Source organism: Pinus tabuliformis, chromosome 4_2, assembly GCF_031772625.1.
Source record: "Pinus tabuliformis cultivar Carrire ecotype Pingquan chromosome 4_2, CPIR1, whole genome shotgun sequence".
In the NCBI taxonomy this organism is placed as follows: Eukaryota; Viridiplantae; Streptophyta; class Pinopsida; order Pinales; family Pinaceae; genus Pinus; species Pinus tabuliformis.
The window spans coordinates 204,391,875-204,414,159 of record NC_142304.1 but is presented as its reverse complement, the minus strand read 5'-3'; the positions used below and the strand labels follow the sequence as shown (position 1 = coordinate 204,414,159).

At 39.0% G+C, this 22,285-nt stretch overlaps 1 long non-coding RNA gene and 1 pseudogene across 1 annotated transcript in view; both read left to right on the top strand.

Annotated features, from left to right (window-relative positions):
• The window catches only part of LOC149168832 (uncharacterized), a 206,158-nt gene that overhangs the window by 84,022 nt on the left and 99,851 nt on the right, over positions 1-22,285 (top strand). The gene's annotated exons all lie outside the window — the stretch shown is intronic.
• LOC149168833 (aldehyde dehydrogenase family 3 member H1 pseudogene) lies at positions 5,407-7,135 on the top strand (annotated as a pseudogene).

The window sequence follows — 22,285 nt, the reverse complement described above, 5'->3', positions numbered from 1 at the left end:
ATTTATAGTCAGTTTTCTTATATCCGTTTTTTTGTTTCGGACAAATGAAAACACTGATGGTTACTATTTCCTGTTTTCGAGTCGTGGGTCGTTTTCTTGTGTTAAAAGGAGGCCCACGTTTTATTTTGTCATGTTTTAAAACTTTTGACAGAGTTGTCCATAGTAGGCAACGACACAGTGCTGTAAGTAAGCGATAAAGTGCTTATTTCTTTTTGGTTTGACTTGATGATTCAAAGGGGAGTATGACTCTCTCCTTGAGGACTGATGATGGTCTCAAGATCACAGAAGATGTTGGAATGTTAACTCATGTGCTTGTAACTTTTTTATTTCTTATAAAAAAGTTCGCTTTTTTCCTCGGAAAAAAATATGTGTATTCCTGATTTTTTAAATTTTTCCTTTGGCTATTTGAGAGTTACTACGGCAATAATGGTGTATTTTATATTGTTTCTTTTGATGTTATTCTTTGATTACCCTTAAAGTTTTAAAATTAACATTTTTTATTCACCATAACAAGGTCATAATTTTATATTTTCTACTTTTTGGGTTTCTACTATACCCAAACATTAAATCAATTTAGTTCTTTAGTTGCGTCGTGTCTACCAATTCTTCCCCCATAGATTTTTTTCGAAACATTTTGATTAAAGTTTTATGTTCCTCTTTATTCCTCAGTTTCAATAACGATAGAGAACTTGTATTTTGGCTATGTATATCTAAATTTTTCCTTCCTTCATTCTAAAATTTTCAATAAGGCTAACTCTTTCTTTTTCAAGTAGGAAAATTATTCTCAAGAGCGACTCATAGTTCTCAAGAGGTAATTCCCTTTTTCATTAAACTAGGGTATACAATTTGTTTCCACTTTTTTTTAATGAACTACAAAGTCACTCTTTGTATACTAATTTCCTCAACTATTGTATTCTTTCCAGGTACTATTTGTCGTGTTGCTTCAACGTGCTCTTTTCTTCTACAGGCAAAATTTACTCTGAGCCTTTAATTTTCTATTTGAACTCTATCTTAACAAGTCAGAGAATCCTTAATACCCTATAGTTCTCTTTTCTACAAGCGAGGTTATCATGGATAAACTATGCTTACGTTAATTCTCTTTAATTATTCTTTTCTGTCAAAATTATTCTTCTTCCCCTCTCTATTATGAGGAGGTGTGGTCTTAATACAAGTTTTAAGCCTTAATAATAGTTCGCTTAACTTTATTTTTCAATTTGTCTCTATTGTTTGTTATAAAAATGACAAACTTTTATAGTTCCTATGGAACTAAAGCTGTGAAGTAGGAAAGTGTTCCCTCTACGGACAAAGGCAACCCCTCTAGCCCTAGAGTGGGTCTAGTCACAGCAAGGACAAAACAACAATTGATTCCCTTAAATAGTCATCGTTGGAGGCCTACCTCAAACCGGTGGTTGATGAAGTTCTGTTGCGCTGCTCCAGCTTCCGTTTCATTCTCCTTAATGAGCAATCAACCTGAGACACCACAAGAAAACAACAGAGCACGTAACCGAGAAAAACAATGATATATTTACTCATAAAGTCAAGAAGTCATGAGCTATCAAGTAAATTACATAAAAGACATAGGAAATCATCATTGATTGTATTAATAATGAATCAAGAGCAAAGCTTACAACCAAGTCTTGACATCGCAAGCCTTCTCGGAGGGTCTAACCAGTATGTTTCTTCAAGCATTCACTCTCAAGGATGGGTCTCCCAAACAACAATATCTCTCTCTCACTCACAAGCTTTAATACAAGGTTAAGGGCACTCCACAACCTCTTGAAAACTATTTAGCAATCCCACACTTGTCACACTCACACCAAAGCTATCTACCAAACTCAAATGCACTAGCAGCACTACACAACCCAAAAGAACTAGCAGATCATAGCAATGGTGAGTGATTTTATAAGAGAAGGAGTCTCCATGAAATGAGGGAGATGGAGCTTATCCTCAAAGAAGGCAGAAAAAAATACGGAACCACCATCCTAAAGGAGGAAAAGCGACCCAAACTGACCCAACAACCAGCTCTAGAAATATCCAGAAGGACGCCTATTTGAACTAATTCGCCAAATCTGGATCGTCACGGGTCATGAACTAGGGACTAGCGACGACGTCGCAACGATACAGTGCATGACAGAGAACCGTCGCAGATTTTAAGGGTTTACTAGCGACGATGCAGGAACTTAGTCAAAAAAGGGTCAATCTTCAGCATTAGAGAGCATTTGCTTAATCTTCTTACATGAGTGGGAAGATATGAACATGTTTATTTGACACATGACACAGCAGAGGGACTGAGATGAGGACAGTGACAAATTACTGTGTAACAGATGCCCCCTAAAGCATGAAGCCCGAGAGAGTGGGAGGGGTGAAATGCTTTACGAAACTGTCTGAACTAGAATACCACTTGGAAGAACCTGCAGGCGCAAGTACAACTAATATCTCTGATAGTGAAATACATGTAGTCTAGGCATGGGTGCAGCCATCCAAAAGACATATGAAACTTGGTTTGTGGTATGGACGCAGCCACCTAGCTGATAAGGCCATGATGATGATAAAGGTATGGTCGCAACCATCCATGAATACTCAGATATGGTCACATCCATCCATCAAAGAGTCATGTATGTAATCACGAACCAATCCACGTAACCCGAACATATGTAATCTTAGTTCGGGGTCTTGAAACCCAACCAATCATAGTACAAATTCTAGCATGCCAACAAATGTGCTGAGGTCGAGCATGATATAAAGTCACTTGAGTACCGGTCAATGATGGAAACCGTTAACAAGTGCGAGAGAAACCACCAATAATGCCAATGGCTCTCAAGGTACTGTCTAGTAAAATCCAGTAAGTGTGAAAAATGAGTTGTAAGTCGAACACTTGTGGAATCACCCAATCGAAGACCAATGATGAGAGACTATTGTCAGGTGCGAAGAACTTGATATTGAGGCATGCAAGCTCCAAGGCACCGAAAGGGATCTCTAGATCAATCTCCTGGATAATGAGCTGGTGTCGACAAGAGACGATTCGTCATAGGAGGGCCATGATGTTTCCCCCATCAATGACACGAGATAAGGACCAAGTGGTAGATGGTGAAACAGAGTATCAGAGGAGGAGGTAAGGGTGTGAACTACAGAAGGATTATACTCTTGAACATATCGGTGACATGACTCCGGAATGTGGCAGCATTCAGGTATCAAGGGATCAGAGGCTCGATGGAGACAACATGGATCAGATGGGATGAGGCAAAATGGAAACCCATAACCCCGAAAGGCCAAATGACGATGTATGGATATCCCAACCTGACAAGAAGCAAAAGTGTCAATCTTCAAGGGTGACAAGCTACTGCAGGTAACCAATGATGACTTCCAAATTTCCCCCACCATTGTTGGCGAGTACCCCAATTATTTTTGGAAACAAGCTTGAAGGGGATAGCATAAGCTTGTAATATAAGTGCGACCTTCGGATGAATCCAACCTAGTGATACTTTAACGAGCCCTAGGGAGGAGAAGATCGAGTCTCGTCATGGCGACGAGTCCAATGTTGTCAAGGTTTAACGAGTCCGACATAGGGAAAACTCGGAGTCTTTTTCATGTTTAGAGAGTTTGAAAAAGACATGGAAAAGAAAACTCCAAGGGGGTCCTTTTTGTAAATTTGTGTCCCTCGAGCCCGAAAAGGTATAAAATAATACTTGAGAGAACCGCTTGACCATTACGATCAAGGAGTACTTTTCGTAATTAGTGGCCTCAATCTAAAAAAGTAGAAAAGCGATTGAAGACACGTTGTTTCATAACCAGTATCGAACTTGAAACGACAAAATTTCGGCAATCTTTTCACATTTATATGGTCGGAAAAGAGCTGAAAGTGGACCGCCTTTTATTTTGTTTAACGAGTCAAAAGGGACAACTCAACAATCTTTTCGTCTTTAAATGGTTGGAAAAGAGCTGAAAGCAGACCTCCATTTTTATTCTTTTTAACGAGTCAAAAAGGGAAAAATAGTCAGCAATCTTTTCATCTTTTACAAGTTAGAAAAGAGCTTAAGGAGACTCATCCTGGAGGAACGAGTGGTATAAAGGGTAGAACCTGGTTCTGCCAATGGTGGAACTGCTAAAAATGTGTAATGGTCAAGAGGCTGGCTAATAAAACCACTCATCACTGTGTTTCCTCAGGAAAGGAAAAACAACCAAGTGAAAGCGCATGATCGGCCAAAGAGATGGTGGCGATGGAATGAAACAACCAAGGCTCATCTAGCAGAATTTAGCGAATAAAAATGACAATCACGAGATGTAAATCGGGTATGGGTTCATTTTTACACAAGCTTGAACCATGGAGAACTCTGCTTGGATTTGGTTTCATGTTTACACAAACATAAAATGAAAAACTATGCTTGTTATGAGTTCACATGCCCCTAGGCATAATGACACAAGAGGTGCATGCCCCCCAAGCTTCATTGCATTCAACGAGGTGGATGGAATGAAGGTTCACTTTCGAGATCTTGGAAAGACTCAACTTGGATTTTACGAGATCTTAAGCAAAGACTCGATTTGGAAATGGAGTTGTTTCATTTTTTAATGAGGTTGACACAGTAAAAGAACTATCCTCACAACCCTGTTTCATTTTTTAACGAGGTTGACACAAGATCAAGAACTTTCCTCAAGACTCCTTGTTTCATTTTTTAACGAGCTTGACACAAGACAAGGAACTGTGCTCCAGAACCCTTGTTTCATTTTTTAACGAGGTTGACACAAGATCAAACTATCCATGGATTCCTTGATTTCATTTTTTAATGAGGTTGACACAAGATAAGAACTATCCTCGGAACTCATGTTCACGATCCATATGAGAACATGGCTCCCAAGAGGTCTTCATGGGATGGAAGAAACATGCTCCGGGAGAAACACATGTCATTGGACACCAATGACAAATCGGGATCCAATGCCCCTATTACATGATGTACGAGACCATCTACATGATCATTAGCAGAGGTGAAGATGGAACGGGTAGCCACATAATTGACTTGTGGCTGGGAAGGCACTGCTTGCAAGCAAGAATCGAGAGAGGATGACAGTTGCGCAGGAGGCACCGGGGGACTAAAGAACGATAATTGATCTGTTATCACTCAAGGAAAAATATTTTAAATCCTGAACATCATTTTTTTTAAATTTCTCAAAGGGTTCCTGTGGATGGAAGTCCTGTGTTTCTTCTCTATCAGGATTGGGCTTTTGGGCTTATATTTCTCAAGATATGGACAAAATTGGTATTTCTGGGTCAAATGGCACCCCTTACAGATGACAGCTGGCGAATAAAGTTCGAGCAAGTCAAAGCGGATGGGTTTTCTTGTAAAACAATCATGCCAAGTAGCGATCAAAGAGCTAAAAAGTTGGATGACCCCACAAAAGGTGTCAACAAACATGATTGTCTTCCCCTCATCAGCTGAAATTGTGCCAGAGCCATTGGGTGCAGCACTGATTATTTCTGCCTGGAACTATCCACTTTGTAGTGGAAAAATAGGAAGAATTGTGATGGCTGCAGCCGCAAAACACCTTACTCCTGTAACTTTAGAACTTGGAGGAAAATGTCCAGTTATTGTTGATCCAACAGTAGACTTAGAGGTTACAGCGAGGCGAATTATAGCTGGCAAGTGGGGATGTAATAATGGACAAGCATACATTTCCCCGGATTACATCATAACACTGGAGTCATTTGCTCATAAATTGATAGAGGCTCTAAAAGTTATTTAAAAAAAAAAAAAAACTTTGGAAAGGATCCACCTCAGTCAGCAGACTTGTCTCGTATTGTCAATTTCAGTCATTTTTCACGTTTAACAAGGCTCTTGGATAATCCAAAGGTGTCAGATAAAGTCATCTATGGGGGTCAGCGAGATGAAAAGCGACTGATTATTGCTCCTACTCTCTTGCTGGATGTTCTAATGGATTCCTTGATTATGACAGAAGAAATATTTGGTCCCTTGCTTCCAATAATCACTGTGCAAAAAATGGAGGAAGCTTTGGAAGTCGTAACTTCTTTGCCAAAGCCACTAGCAGCATATCTGTTTACAAAGGACAAAAAGTTTGAACGACAAGTGGTGGCAAGCATTTCTGCTGGAGGAATGGTTGTCAATGACACTGCTATACATCTTACAAATCATCATTTACCCTTTGGAGGTGTTAAAGAATCGTGGGATATGGATACAACAGAGAAAATAGAGACCTCTAAACAGAAGAAGGAGTAAGGAAATTCTCTGTTCAAGGTTGGAAATCACCAGCGGAACTGCTTGAATGGATTGTCACTATTGATGATCTTTGGGCTCATACAAGGGACGCAAATTAATAGGCTTTTAATTTCAATTCTGATTGTTGAACTTGATCCCGATGACAGTTAAGAAGGCTATGATGTTGGTAGATTCAAAGCGATTACTGAACCAGATCTTGATGCCAGCCTCTCAGAACAACCAGACACAGTATATGTCCTTTCTAGGCAATCAAGTGATGTGCAGATAGTTGGTTCCAGTTCTGTCGAATCAAATCTTAATTATGGAAATCCTGTTACAGAATTTCAACACCATATTCTTGGTTCTAGACTGAAAAAACCTGTTGTAAGTGATTTTGAATCCATGCAGTTAAACGTAGAACACGAAGATGCAGATTTGAGAAGAATTCAAGAGTCCACAGCTGCTACTTCTGTGCGCCTTCAAGATGCTATTCAAAAGCTCAAGTCTCAGATGCCACCTGTTGAAATTGCCCCTGTTATTAGAACTTTGTTCACTATTCTAGGCAATCAAGTGATGTGCAGATAGTTGGTTCCAGTTCTGTCGGATCAAATCTTAATTATGGAAATCCTGTTACAGAATTTCAACACCATATTCTTGGTTCTAGACTGAACAAACCTGTTGTAAGTGATTTTGAATCCATGCAGTTAAACCTAGAACACGAAGATGCAGATTTGAGAAGAATTCAAGAGTCCACAGCTGCTACTTCTGTGCGCCTTCAAGATGCTATTCAAAAGCTCAAGTCTCAGATGCCACCTGTTGAAATTGCCCCTGTTATTAGAACTTTGTTCACTATTCTAAGGAATGTCATGGATCATCTAAATGAAACCAAATCCAGTTGCTTGCGCAAGGATAATCCTATATTTCAATGATCCATTCCAAAGTATCAAGTTGTTCTACAAAAGAGAAGTCATTGTTCTTGTGTGTACTGGGGTATAATTTCTATCATGAAGGAGCATCGATGGAGGGTAGGAATTATGATAGAGTTATCTCCTATTGGGTATGTAGGATCAGCCCTAAATGTACTCTTGGATTAAATAAGAATCACGGGGAAGAAATATCTATATGATAAGAACAGATGATCTTAATGGATTTAGAAACTATGAGAGCATTAAGAAGACTTTATTGCATGAACTTGCTCCCATAGTACACTCAGAACATGATGCAAGCCTTTTTTCATTAGATAAACAGTTGAATTAAGAAGCTATTGCCTTGGATTGGACAAAGTCGAGAAGCCAGACATTAAGTGGGTTAAGGCATGAAGCTGATGTGGATGAGCTCTTTTCTTCCCACCAAACTTACAACATTAACAAGCTTGGAGGGAATCCTTTACATTCTGTGGTAGATGCTTGTGCTTTTATAGCAGCTGCAGCACTAAGACACCTTGAAAATTCACCTCCTTGTCATATTGCATCATTTGAAGATACAACTAAGTCAGCGGGAACAATTTCCTTAAGGGAATCACACAGCAAGTAAGGTTATGTCACAAATCTTGATGATTTACCTTGTTTCAGTTTTGAATAGCTTCAGGACAGTCAAAAATTTGGTATTAGAACTGTGTCTTGTGATTACACAGCAGTTTCGTAGCGCGCTACGAAACTGTTGTAGGTGATACATAATGCACAGCAGATTCGTAGCGCGCTACGAAACTGCTGAAGCTGCATAATTAACGTTCAGTCAACCAAATTTTGAAGACTTTTTCAATCAGCGTTAAAAAGTTTTTGTCATCACACATGTACATGGGAAAGGCTTACAGCACACGAAGTACGTGGCACTCCAATGGATTGTTGACTGATTCATGAAGATCAACATGGTTAATTACTTCCGAATATCTTTGAGGAAACCAAAAGCATAAAAACAGGGGCAGTTTCCTGTTTCTCAGCAAAGGTAAAGGGATAAGACATTAAGGACCAGTAAGAAGCTTCCAACATCCACCACAGCTGAAGCTGAAGGAAACCACTTGTCAGAGAATGAATCTTGATTGTAATTAAGGCTATTATTAGCATAATATGGAGTTAGACTCCTATTTGATTTAGATCTCTAGAAAGTCTAGTAGTTGTTTGTTACATTTAATAGGCAGTTAAAATTTGAATAGGTGTCATTAGAAGTACATTTCGAGTTCCCCTCATGCTTGAGGAGGAATCTCAGTTAGGTAGAAAAGCTCTATATATAGGAGAAAGAGAAATGTAATAAGGGTTGGAAATTTATGAAAAAAAGGTCTGATATTTGGCTTATGTAAAAACTCTGTTTTTTTTGGTAATACAATACTAGCTTATGCTTCTCAATAATCATAGAGAGTTCAATGTATGATTTTATTTTATTGTCTTTTCATGTTATCTACAGTGTTATGAGTATTTGATTACTTAGAAATTGCTTACAGTGTTCTAATTTCCTTCATATACTCATAAACTGTCTTCTATGTGTTTGGTGTGCTCTACATATGTTGAAATCTGAATGCCTTGACTTTTATGCAAAGCCAACCCTACTGTTAATACTGAATCATATATGACTCCATAAGCCCAATGGATACTTGTTAGTTATGTTTCCACCATTTTCATTTTTATTTGTTTCACAAGAGTTAGCCATCTTGATCATAATCAAAAACCTTTAATCCTTTGAGAGAGCCCTTTCAGGCTAACGAGGCTAAACCTTAGCTAAAAGATTGGTTTGAAACAGTTACTTGAAGTCTTCCTGGTCTGCAGCCTTCCAGGGCCTGATTTTGAGATAGCATGATCTATGGTCACCATTCTTCCATCGTGCAGAAAACAAACCACATGGAAAAGTGAAGACACAAGGACCCCCATGGCATAAACATAGTCACAGCCAAGGAGAAGACTGAAATATAAAGCACCTTGGACAACCATTATGTCTATATAGACAGCTTTTCCCCCCAAAGTAACAGGGAACTTCGGAAGGATCCCTAAAGGTTGACAGGTTCCTCCGTCAATTTCCAACAGATTCTGTGTGACTGGCACAAGTTGTGCGGAGCCCAAAGCTTGCCAAGTAGTGGAAGGCATAAGACTGACAAACGCACCCTCATCCAAGACAGTGCCAGGTACTGCCTTATCATAGGTGTGTACGGTAATCTAGAAAGGCACATAGGATGGAAGGTGGAAAGTAGTCAAATGACTCCAGTCGAAGGAAATGACTGAACTACTTGGTGTGGGTATCATATGATTACCCCCATGCTCAACAGGAATTGAAGAAGGACTATCCTGATCCGCGGGATAGGAGGGTCGTTCTTAGACTCTGGAGAATCTGATGAGACGAGAAGAATATGAGCATGATGCTCTTCCGAAACAGAGTGATCGAAAGGTGGTGAACCCAAGTCGACACTCTCTCTGACCAATGGTTGGGCTGGAATGGGCTTAGCACAACCAGGCTCGGAAAGAGGAGGACGAACAAGAGAAGAATCTAAGTCACTCTCTTTGTCAATGGGGAGAGGGTCTGAAGAGAGCCTTTGATAACCAACAGGAAGTCGGGGTGAAGAAGTTGTAAGACTTTTCAAAACAATGGAAGCTTTATCCATGAGCGGACAAAGGTGAAGGGGATGGTTGCCTTCACACAATCTATAGGGGAATCGAATCTTCCCTTTCTTCTTACCGCTGCCAGTTGATAGGGTAGCATCATCATGAGCTTCAGAGGATGACGAGGGACGAGCTAGATCATGAGACCATAATTCTAAGATATTAGGAATGCCAGGACAATCACGAAGAAGTTGGTCACCCTTGCACAATTTACAAGGAAACTTAACCTTCCGTGGAGGAGCAGAAGGTGTTCTGACCTGAGATGTACTTGGAGCAATAGTTGTACAGGTGGCCTCGCGCTTATCAGACTTCTTCTTCTTCTTTGTCTTTTTCTTCTTCTTCTTAGTCTCTTGATTACTAGATGTGAAACTTTCACCAGGCGAAGGAGGAGAGGGGGATGAAGAAACAGGGGAAGAAGGCGCAGGCTCAACCTTGGAATCAACGTGTTGTGATTCAAACGAAGGAGATGGTGGAACAGGATTCATGATGCTTGAGACCATTGAGGTTGAAAACAACCAAACGGGCAAACCGATGGTTAACCCCGGTAAGGACAGTGTTGCCATATACAGAGCACCGACACTTCCAAAAGGCGGAAATGGACCAAGATTCCCATCTGGGGAAAGATCTTGGCTCGTAGACTCGGGGAATGTTGCCATCAGGAATGAGCCTAAAAAACACTCGAACTGAAATGAAGAACTCTAACTGTTACCAGGAATATTTCATGGGCAGTAAATTTTATGACGCAAGAACAAAACTTGACCTTTTCATGTCTCAAGAGTCGAGAAAAGGACGAAAAGGTGACTCTATCTCTTTCGAGGTTTAATTAGCTTGAAAGGACAAGTGCTCAAATGGACCTTTTCTTTTAAGGAGTCTGAAAAGGAACGAAAGTGACTACTCTGGAGAACTAGGCAAATTGTTTACCAAACAACCCATAAAACTACATATACACCTTGGCGATCATATGAAAACCAAGGACTTCCTGTATGGCAGTCAATCTTCCCGAATGTTGTGTTCGGTGCGTTACAGTTTGCAAGGCGGTAGACACGAATTCCTATGGATGTAGGATGATAACCTAGTGGGGTCTCCCAATATATACTCGACGGTACAAGGAGCACTAGTCCGTACTAGGCAGCTATTGAGTCACAGAAGGAGGAATCACCCAACCTTAAGTGAAAGCAATAGTGACTAGGTTTAATGACGTCGGAGCAAGTCTCTAGCCTAGACCTCTAAATAATGTGTGTTATGTTCCAATGCATTGTTAAGTTTATTATGTTCATTATAGAGTTGATCTTGAATTATGTTTCAGTTTCTAGGCCTTACCGTATGTATATCAAAAAACTTAGGATGCAGCTAGAATGAATAAAGCATCTTTTATTTCAATGAACACCTACTTACAGGAGGGTAGAGAGATCATTCCCAAACCAAGACAAAACCAAGATCATCTAAGAGACACAATGCATAAACACATCAATCCTACAGTGCATCGATACTACTAATGATAGATTTTAAATTTGCTTTCCAATTCCTCAAACATGAAAACTTGAAATGCAAATATACTTTCACTTTCGTATACTAAATGAATGCAGTCTTTTGATTTTGATTGCTTTGAATTTAAAGAGAAAAACAAGCAAGTGTGAACTGATTGATCCAAACAATTGTGATCTATGTTTGGTAGTGAAAAGAAATCGAATCAATATCAAAAATTGGTCCAATAATTGTCACTAAATATCAACCAGCAAGAAACAAGCAATGAAGAAGCCTCAAGCAGATCAACAAGATGGTTGCAGATGAACCTTGGACAAACAAGTAACCAAGCCAATAATTCAAAAATTTGGAAAACTAGGTCACAAAGCCAAAAATGCAAGATTCACTCAATGAAACCAAAGAGAGAGTATCTTAACCAGAAGTAATTAAAAACAAACTAATGGGTAGGAGAAAGACAACAAGGGATTAACAAGACCGGTGAATTTAGGAGGCAGAATTGAAAAAACAACTCTATAGGAATTGTCGTGGGCATAACACCAACAACTAGGGACGATCAGCCACTAGTTGTAGCAACAGAGCGAGTCGTCGCGAGAGTACACGTCTCTTCCGCAACTGGCCGATTTCATAATCGTCGCGAATGTACGACAGGATCCAATGATGCATAGAACTTTAAAACAGAGACAGGGCGACGTTGGTGCGACTGTTAAGCTTTTTTCAGCGACGAACTTAAAAACAATGCAAGATGAATCAAAACTCCCAAACAAAGACCAGTCTATCCTTACAGTTAATAAAGGGATTTCCCAAATTGACCCAGGTAACCCAAAAGACTGACAGTTTAAACCCAAAAATTCAAGACACTAAATCAAAAGACAAACAAGAAGGAAACATACAAAGGACTCCCCAGTGGATTAGCCAACTTGTGAAGTAGGAAAGTGTTCCCTCTGCAGATAGAGGCAACCCCTCTAGCCCTAGAGTGGGTCTAGTCACAGCAAGGACAAAACAACAATTGATTCCCTTAAATAGTCATCGTTGGAGGCCTACCTTAAACTAGTGGTTGATGAAATTCTGTTGCACTGCTCTAGCTTCCGTTTCCTTCTCCTTAATGAGCAATCAACCTGAAACACCACAAGAAAACAACAGAGCACGTAACCGAGAACAACAATGATCTATTTACTCATAAAGTCAAGAAGTCATGAGCTATCAAGTAAATTACACACAAGACATAGGAAATCATCATTGATTGTATTAATAATGAAGCAAGAGAAAAGCTTACAACCAAGTATTGACGTCGCAAGCCTTCTCGGAGGGTCCAACTAGTATGTTTCTTCAAGCATTCACTCTCAAGGATGGGTCTCCCAAACAACAATATCTCTCTCTCACTCACAAGCTTTAATACAAGGTTAAGGGCACTCCACAACCTCTTGTAAACTATTTAGCAATCCCACGCTTGTCACACTCACACCAAAGCTATCTACCAAACTCAAATGCACTAGCAGCACTACACAACCCAAAAGAACTAGCAGATCATAGCAATGGTGAGTGATTTTATAGGAGAAGGAGTCTCCATGAAATGAGGGAGAGGGAGCTTATCGTCAAAGAAGGTAGCACAAAAGACGGAACCACCATCCTAGAGGTAGAAAAGCGACCCAAACTGACCCAACAACCAGCTCTAGAAACATCCAGAAGGCCAACTGTTTGAACTAATTCGCCAAATCTGGATCGTCGTGGGTCATGAACTAGGGACTAGCGACAACGTCGCAACAATACAGTGCATGACAGAGAACCGTCGTGGATTTTAAGGGTTTACTAGCGACGATTCAGGAACTTAGTCAAGAAAGGGGTCAATCTTCAGCATTAGAGAGCATTTGCTTAATCTTCTTACATGAGTGGGAAGATATGAACATGTTTATTTGACACATGACACAGTAGAGGGACTGAGATGAGGATAGTGACAAATTACTGTGTAACAGATGCCCCCTAAAGAATGAAGCCGAGAGAGTGGGAGGGGTGAAATGCTTTACGAAACTGTTTGTACTGGAATACCACCTAGAAGAACCTGCAGGCGCAAGTACAACTGATATCTCTGATTTTGATTGTTTTGAATTTAAAGAGAAAAACAAGCAAGTGTGAACTGATTGATCCAAACAATTGTGGTCTATGTTTGGTAGTGAAAAGAAATCGAATCAATATCAAAAATTGGTCCAATAATTGTCACTAGAAATCAACCAGCAAGAAACAATCAATGAAGAAGCCTCAAGCAGATCAACAAGATGGTTGCAGATGAACCTTGGACAGACAAGAAACCAAGCCAATAATTCAAAAATTTGAAAAACTAGTTCACGAAGCCAAAAATGCAAGATTCACTCAATGAAACCAAAGAGAGAGTATCTTAACCAGAAGTAATTAAAAACAAACTAATGGGTAGAAGAAAGACAACAAGGGATTAACAAGACTGGTGAATTTAGGAGGCAGAATTGAAAAAGAAACTCTACAAGAATCGTCGCGGGCATAACACCAACAACTAGGGACGATCAGCCACTATCCGTAGCAACAGAGCGATGTTGTCGCGAGAGTACACGTCTCTTCCACGACGGGCCGATTTCAGAATTGTTGCGACTGTACGACAAGATTCAGAGATGCATAGAACTTTAAAACAGAGACAAGGCAATGTTGGTACGACTGTTAAGCTTTTTTCAATGACGAACTTACAAGATGAATGAAAACTCCCAAACAAAGACTAGTCTATCCTTACAGATAATAAAGGGATTTCCCAAATTGACCTAGGTAACCCAAAAGACTGACAATTTAACCACAAATATTCAAGAGACACTAAATCAAAAGACAAACAAGAAGGAAACATACAAAGGACTCCCCAGTGGAGTCGCCAACTTGTGAAGTAGGAAAGTGTTCCCTCTGCGGACAGAGGCAACCCCTCTAGCCCTAGAGTGGTTCTAGTCACAGCAAGGACAAAACAACAATTGATTCCCTTAAATAGTCATCGTTGGAGGCCTACCTCAAACCGGTGGTTGATGAAGTTCCATTGTGGTGTTCCAACTTCCGTTTCCTTCTCCTTAATGAGCAATCAACCTGAAACACCACAAGAAAACAACAGAGCACGTAACCGAGAACAACAATGATCTATGTACTCATAAAGTCAATAAGTCATGAGCTATCAAGTAAATTACATACAAGACATAGGAAATCATCATTGATTGTATTAATAATGAATCAAGAGCAAAGCTTACAACCAAGTCTTGACGTTGCAAGCCTTTTCGGAGGGTTCAGCCAGTATTTTTCTTCAAGCATTCACTCTCAAGGATGGGTCTCCCATACAAAAATATCTCTTTCTCACTCACAAGCTTTAATACAAGGTTAAGGGCACTCCACAACCTCTTGCAAACTATTTAGCAATCCCACACTTGTCACACTCACACCAAAGCTATCTACCAAACTCCAATGCACTAGCAGCACTACACAACCTAAAAGAACTAGCAGATCATAGCAATGGTGAGTGATTTTATAGGAGAAGGAGTCTCCATGAAATGAGGGAGAGGGAGCTTATCCTCAAAGAAGGTAGCACAAAAGACGGAACCACCATCCTAGAGGTGGAAAAGCGACCCAAACTGACCCAACAACCAGCTCTAGAAACATCCAGAAGGTCGACTGTTTGAACTAACTCGCCAAATCTAGATCGTCGCCGGTCATGAACTAGGTACTAGCAACGACGTCGCAACGATACAGTGCATGACAGAGAACCGTTGTGGATTTTAATGGTTTACTAGCGACGATGCAGGAACTTAGTCAAAAAAGGGTCAATCTTCAACATTAGAGAGCATTTGCTTAATCTTCTTACATGAGTGGGAAGATACGAAAATGTTTATTTGACACATGACACAGAAGAGGCACTGAGATGAGGACAGTGACAAATTACTGTGTAACAAAAGCTTTTATCTTTAAAAATTAATACAGGCCTAAGCCTTTCCAATGTTTTACGTTGTTCAGTTTTTTTAATAAAACGTCTATTAATACTCAAAGGTTTCTACACATATTTAAATGACCTCCTTTTATAATTTGTGTATGCTAGTTATGAATGTTTATTGAATACTATTTGTGTTCAATATTACGACACAGTGTTCTCTTTTGTTTTCCGGATAGTTTAACATAATGAGAAGACTCTCATAGATGGTTTATTTCAAAATTTATTTCCACTGCTTTATTAGTAAATATTTGTATCTTGAAATAATATAGCATATATATATATATATATATATATATATAGTTTTACCAGAAAATATAATTTCTAGTTTTCTTTCATTTCGTATACCCCTCCTGCTTCTAAATATGTTTAGAATTCATACAATAAACATTGCTTCCACCTAATTATATATACATACATAAGTATATGTGTTTCATAATTAAAAAACAAAATAAAAGCACATCTAAATGTTCTCTAACACATAATAAGAATCGTATGTATCTGAATATTCCTTTACAGTAACTAAAGGGAATGATTTCATGTATTTCTATGGACTCTTGTTTAGAGGTTTGTGATTGTTTATTATTCTACTCAATTTAATGTAGAAATAACTTGAAATTTGCAGTTACTAAAGAACTCACGCTAAAATTAATAGACACAAATTTCTTCTATTACATGCTGCAGATGGAAAACTAACAATAGAAACACATTCAATCACAAGAACACAGTTTTTACTGGGGAACCCAATTGGGAAAAAACCCTCCTTTTTTTATATTATATCGAATGAGAACAATGATCAAATACAATTACTACTTCAATGCTTGAAGCTCAATCTGCACTACAATTTTGATTTCCTCCTAACTTTGTTCTTGCCAATACTTAGCCAAAATAGGCCTCCTACTTCCCCCTTTTTCCTTGCACAATTCTTGCTCCTAAAGAATAGGGAAAACTCCTATTTCCTTACTCAAATCCAAAGATAATGAGCTCACCTGCATACCACAAACTCTCTACACTCACTAGTATACAATAATGATTACAATATTCCTTATCCTTCCAACTTCACTAGGCAATTCGAATTGCATGCATGACTAGATATATGTTTAGTAAATTGACTAGTTAACTGGAAGTTCAATGAGTTAACAATAGTTACAGCTTCTCAACGAAACTCATACTAACTCTATTCTAGACTAGAGCTCATATAATTAAATCTCACTAAAGATAACACCTCTAGACAGTTATATCTTAGCGAACAACTAACACACAACTCTACTACCGACCAACCAACTAGAATTGGCTGACTTAACTGAGTCATTTGGCCATGTCACTCTTGGTAATTGCCTGCCAACTCATCTTGTTGAAGTGGAAATTTGAATTTCCTCATTTGACTAAGGCACAAGTAAAATGAAGCCTTTTCTTTCTACAATTTAACACTCCCTCTTAGTAAGAAGATGGTTTTGAACAACCCTAATCCTGCTCTAGTGGAACTGGAATTTGCCTCTTGACAAAACCTTTGCCAAAATAAAAGCATCCTACTCCTCTATAGGAATGTATTGTAGTATAACAACCATCATTTTCACACAATATCTCAGGTGATGGTACCTGGTGTCTATATGCTTGGACCTATCATTAAACACTGGATTTTCAGAGAGTTTTATACAACTCTGTTTGTCATAGTGGATCAATGTAGGCTCCATCCCCTGACTAAAGAGACCAACCAATCCAAATAGCCTCACATGTTGCTTGAATAGCAGTCATATATTCAATCTCTGCTAAGTTGAGTGCTACATATCTTTATTTCCTACAATACCAAGAAATTGTTGCTGACCCAACATTGAAGATTGCTCCCAGTGTACTCTTCCTAGCTGAGGGACCCCTTGCAGAATCTACATTTGTGAAGCTGCGGAGCTTCACTCCATCATTTTGCATGTACTATAAACAAAAGTTTGTCATACCTCTAAGGTATCTAAAAACATGTTTTTTTCTTACCAGTGAAGCTTGGTAGGCTCCACCATGAACTAACTAAGTTGATTAAGTACAAAACAAATATTGAGCCTTGTGTTCACCAAGTACATCAAGGACCCCACCAATTGTCTGTAGATAGTTTCATCTACTGCCTCACCTATAGAAGCATCATCCTTCCTCCAATTAGTATCAAGAGGAATTTCCATGGGTTTGCAATCCTTCATATGGAATCTCTGAAGGATTTTAGAGGTGTACTTACCATGTCCAACAAATATCTCTCCATCTCCCTACCACACCTCCAAGCCAAGGAAGTAGTGCATCAAATCCAAATCCTTCATCTCGAACTCTCTTGCAAGGTCCTCCTTACAAGAATGGATAAAACTCTTATCTCCTGTCAGTATCAAATCATCCACATAATGAACTAAGATAAGCACACTTCCATCTACCATAATTTAGTAGAGATCGACATCTACTTCACTCTTAGTCAAGCCCAATCCACTAAGATGGGAATCTATGCAAGTGTACCAATCACAAGGTTCCTTCTTGAGACCATAGGGGGCTCTCTTGAGCCTACACACGTGTCTCCCTGCTAAAGGTCTTGAACCCCTCAGGTTGCTCAAGGTAGATCTCTTCCTCAACCACTCCATTGAAGAATGAATTTTTAACATCCATTTGGTGGATCCTCCACCCCAACTGTGCTACCAATGCAAGTATGGTCCTGATAGATGAGTATCTTTCCATAGGGGATGAGTATGGACTTGTACTTCTCAATACTTCCATCTGCTACATGTTTCACCTCATACAACCACCTAGAACCAACAATTTACTTGTTCTCAGGTATGGTCACCACCTCCAAAACATTGTTCATTATGATGGAGTTATACTCCACCATGGCATCCAACCAAAATTGTTGGGAAACTTCCTCTTCGAAAGAAGATGGCTTAGAATCAATCAACTCTTACATGAGTGACATATATACTATATATGTGTTTGGTGATCTTCTCTATCTACACAAGGAGCTAGGAGATCCAGCCTGCTCCTAAGCTTCCTGCACCAACTTGTCAACCATCTCGGTCCTCTTCCTCCCTTCTCTGGAAGGCTCTATCTGAGTGGGTTTCTCCACTCAGCCTGCTCTCATCTCGTCCACATGTGGTTGCTCCACATCATCCTCCTAGATTGGCCCCTTTCCTTTGAGCAAGATTTGACTTTGTGGATCTGACTGAGGCTCCTCCTTTGGAGCTAGAATCTCCTCCTCTGGTGGTATGCTCAAATATCGCTCTAGAGATCTCCTCATGGCTTTCTCCTCATAAAATCTCACATCCCTCCTCATAACAGTCATCCTGAGTGAGGGCATGTACACCCAGTAAATATGAGGTGTCTCATAATAGACCCCAAAGATCCCCCTCTCTACGATGGGCTCCAAACTTTTCTTGCTATCCTTGGAGACATTGTGGATCCAAAAATGAAAATGTGGGAGATATATGGCTTCCTCCTAGAGAAAGCCTCTTCGGGTGTAACCATTCAAAGAATTTTGTGAAGGCTCTTGTTTTGCAAGTAAACAATTATATTGTAATCTTATACCCACAGAGATTGTAGCAATCCCTGGTCATGCAACATTTCTCTAGCAACTCCTATAATACTTTTAATTTCCTCTTTGTAATCCCATTTTGCTATGGGTTATGGGATGCAATCAACTCCCTTCTAATACCCTCCTTGGCACATAATTCTTTGAAGGCATTAGACACATACTCTCCTCCATTATCACTTCTCAGGGATTTAATTTTCTTTCTAGTCTCATTTTCAACTAAGGCTTTAAATTCAACAATCTTCGAATAAACCTCATATTTCTTCTTCATGAAATAGATCCAACATTTGCAGGAGAAATCATCTATGAAAACTGCATAATACATGTTCTTTGAAGTTGAGACTATGGAAAATGGTCCACAAACATCTCAATGAATTTGCTCCAAGATGGCTTTAGCTCTGCTTTCTCGGCCCTAGAAGGAGGATTTAACATGTTTTCCAATAGTGCATCCCTTGCAAACATCATGTTGATCAAGGGTGAATTTTTGGAGTCCAACGGTGATCTGTTGCATTATTTTCAAAGCCCCATGGTGTGGGTGTCCCATGCACCTATGCCAGAGCTCTCCAACATCTCGACCCTGAGCATGTTCTGCCTTACTACTCAATGTAGCACATGCATCAACCTCTAGATTGTATATATTTTTAACTCTAACACCAATCCGCTTAACCTGTCCAGTAACAACATGCTTCAGATAGGCCTTCCCTCTATTGAACATCACATCATATCCTCTATCTTCAAGTACATCTACAAAAACTAGATTTTTCTTCAGACTAGGCACATACATTACATTCTTTAGGTGAAGATGGGAGCTTGTCTCCCTCTTAAAGGTGATAATGTCAATCCCTTTGGTACTATATCTTTCGTCATCTCCAAGTTCTATGTGTAATTTTAGGTCTTTCTCCTCTAAGTTGTTGAAGAACTCCTTATTCCTGTCATATGAAATGAAGCACCAAAGTCTAAGTACCACACACCACCTCTTACAATTATTTCCATACAAGCAATGAGGGTGAAATCCAACACAAATTGTGATGTGAGATCATCTCCTCCTATTTTTGTTGCAGGATTCTTACTATATTTCTTATATGGACACTTGGTTGCATAATGTCCATACTCATGGCAATGAAAGCATTTAATTCTACTAAGGTATTTCTTCTTTTCATGGTTCTGGTTGGATCTTGTCTTGCCTTTGACCTTCTTGCCTTTGGATTTCTTTCCTTTGCTAGCTAAAGCAAAGTTTTCTTCCTCATCAGGAATGGATGAGACTTCATCTCTAGTGTTTCTTCTAATCTCCTCCTACACCAATTTATACCAAATTTTCTCCCAATCTAGGAGTTTGTCTCCTCCATTAACTGAATCATACTAGTTGTGTTAGGAATTTGGAAGACCAAGTAGTGTAAGCTAACAAGTTCAGATGGTTGACAGTCTCTCCAACTCCTCCAAGTTCATCTCTCACTTGAGTGAATCTGGATAAATATTGAACAATAATTTCATTTTTATTCATTTGAATGTTCCTAAGTTTATCTTTCAATGATATCTTCCTAACATCACTTTCACTTTCGAATAGATCCATGAGATATTTCCACATTGCATAACCAGTCTCCTTTCCATACAAATTCGAAACTACATGGTCTCTAAGTCCCTCCAGGATAAACCTCCCGGCTTTTGCTATATCTTTATTCCACAGAGCCAGTTGATGTGCATCTAATGTTGTTGGTTTTGGAATATTTATTTTTGTGTACTCTAACACTCCATTTTCATCCAACACAACCTCCATTTTGTCTTTCCAAGAATAGAAATTGGAAGTTCCCTCCAATGCATACTCAATCCTCAATCCATTGAAAGACATTGTTCTTGCATTGAAGAAATACCTGCACCACAAACTCTGTTATTTGAAATTTCTTTGAGAGATGATCTTTTACTTGGTTTCCATGTAGTTTTCAATAGCTTTGAGACCATGTAAAAATAACTTGAAATTTGTAGTTGCTAAAGAAATCACACTGAAATCAATAGACACGAATTTCTTCTACTAAATTTTGTGGAAGGAAAATTGACAATAGAAACACATTCAATCACAAGAACACATTTTTTACTGGGGAACCCAACTAGGAAAAACCCCTCCTCTATTTGTATTATATCATATGAGAACAATGATCAATTACAATGACTAGTTCAATGCTTGAAGCTCAATCTACACTGCAATATTGATCTCCTCTTGACTCTGCTCTAGCCAATACTTAGCCAAAATAGGCTTCTTTCTTCCTCTTATTTCCTTGCATAATTCCTACTCCTAAAAAATACGAAAAGCTCTTATTTCCTTGTGCAAATCCCAAGAGAATGAGCTGACCTACATGCCAAAAACTTTGTATACTCACTAGTATACAATAATGATTACAATATACCTTTTCCCTCCAACCTCACTAGGAAATTCAAATTGCATGCATGGCTAGGGATATTTTTAGTAAATTGACTATTTCACTAAGAGTTCAATGAGTTAACAACAATTACAACTACTTAATTGAACTCATACTGGCTCTATTCTAGACTAGAGCTCAAATAATTAACTTTCACTAAACATAACACCTTTAGACAACTAGATCTTACCCACCAACTAGCACACAACTCTACTACCAGCTCACCCACTCGAATTGACGGACTTAAATATGTGATTTGGCCATGTCACTCCTGCTAACTTCCTTCCAATTCATTCTGCTAAAGTGGAAATTAAAATTTCCTCATTTGACTAAGGCACAAATCTATAGAAATTATGTGTAGATTTGCATTTGCACATGAAGTTTTAATCAAAATTGCATGACACAAACCTACTCTACTGCTCTGCAGAAAGTAATTCACAATCTAGAACACAAATCATAAACATTCAATAAGAAATAACACACACGTACATAGTATTTTTCTCGGGGAAATTGAACTGCTAAAAACCCCAATGCCTGCTTGCATTAATCTAATGAATAGAGATGTATTACAATTGCTTTGCTCAACTGAGCTCAACCTACAAGTGCATAACCTATCTCTCTACTCACTTAGAAGCTCTGACCCAGACTTAATCAAATTTTGCCTCTGCTTGAGCCCCTATTTCCTTGTGCAATTCCTAAGGAAATAGGCTCTTATTCTTTAGAAATTCCCCCCTATTTTCTTGCGCAATTCCTCTGGGTTGATCACCTAACCAATACAATAGTTATGCACTCAATCTAGTATATAATTAATTGTGCATTGTCTTGGAAACTCCACCACAACTAGGCGACTTGTATTATTTGCATGCATGAGCTAATTATTAGTTGATTGATCAGTTAACTATATGATCTTTGACTTAGACTGATGACCCACTACATGATTGACCACCAACTAGTTCTATTAACAGTTAGAACTAGTTTAAGTGATTACAACTGAAATTAACTCAACCTAGGCTCCTAAAATTTAGGAATCACTGCATACAAATTAACTTCTTGCCCCTAACTTGAATTAACTGAGT